This window comes from Propithecus coquereli, unplaced genomic scaffold, assembly GCF_000956105.1.
Source record: "Propithecus coquereli isolate 6110/MARCELLA unplaced genomic scaffold, Pcoq_1.0 Scaffold495, whole genome shotgun sequence".
Lineage (NCBI taxonomy): Eukaryota > Metazoa > Chordata > Mammalia > Primates > Indriidae > Propithecus > Propithecus coquereli.
The window spans coordinates 327,565-328,857 of record NW_012150785.1 but is presented as its reverse complement, the minus strand read 5'-3'; positions in this window follow the sequence as shown (position 1 = coordinate 328,857).

The following is a 1,293-nucleotide window of genomic DNA, read 5'->3' as shown; positions in this document are numbered from 1 at the left end:
TTTTATACTCATTGTATTCTCAAATGTTTCAGTAATGGTATGTCATTTAAACATAGCTTAATTATCTTTAAAAATTACAGTGACCATTTAAAAAATATATTGTGTTAAACATATCAAATCTTCTCCTGTTTATAACTAAATTCATTTTTATAGCAGAATGCTTCCCTGGAATTTGTTGACCTTAATATTTAAATATGCAGACGTATAAAATTATATTTACATTTGGTTCAAATACAGGCATTTTGTCAAAATACACCATAGGACATATTAAGTAAAAAGCAGTACATATTTTCCAGTCTGATGTTATTTTAATCACTGTACAAAATTAGTTAAATGATACACTATATAATCAAAGATATAATGGGGCAGTACTTTGTGAAAACACACAAATAATTGAACCAGTGTTAAACTTTTATAGAGAGACCTGTACACATACTCTTATAAGTGAGTGAATTTGTATTTAATAGTTATCATGTAAATATAATTAGACATTAAAAAATGCTCCAAAAAATCTCCAATTTGATTTTGTAAGTAAAATGAAACACATAAAAATTATACAACTGGCAGAGCTTATTGTGTAGCTAAGTTTAAGCCCCAGCTTTTTATTTCCCAAAGTCTATATTGATAACTAGACTGCAATGACTCAGAGAAGCAGATGGTAACTGATGACAGATAACTATCAGGATTTCCATTTTAGAAAATTTTAGAAGGGAAGAAATAAATATGGCATCCATAAAGCCTTCTTACTTCTAAGTGTACATTATTTCTTTATGAAAGATTTAAAAATAATAAGTATACCAAAGAAAATGGAATAAAGTTTCCTAGGCCAAGTAGAGACCGTGGATAAGATGAAGATAATGTAGAAATAAATCATAGCATAATCTTCAAGTCAAGCAGTGAAAACTGGCCATGATCTCTCAAAAGCTGAGTGGCTTTGTACTCCCCAAAAATGTGTCATATGATCCCCTGTGACCCATGATGGTGAAGCTCAGAGGACTTGAATAACTGATGCTTGACACTAAGTTCAAAAGAATTAAGAATTCCAAAATCATGAGTAGGATAGTTATTCTAAAAAGGCAGTGATTAAATTAAACTAAGAGAAAGTCAGGCTTAAATTTCAAAAACCTTATCCTCATTATGGATTAAAACTCAGGGAATTTATGTATGTTGGAAAACTATATATCTTAATGCCTGTGAAAAGGGGCTGCAATGGATAAAACATCATTTCTGAGATAGATTTTTGATTTCTAAAAAGAATGACATGTGAATTCAGATTTTTCTCCAAGTGATAAA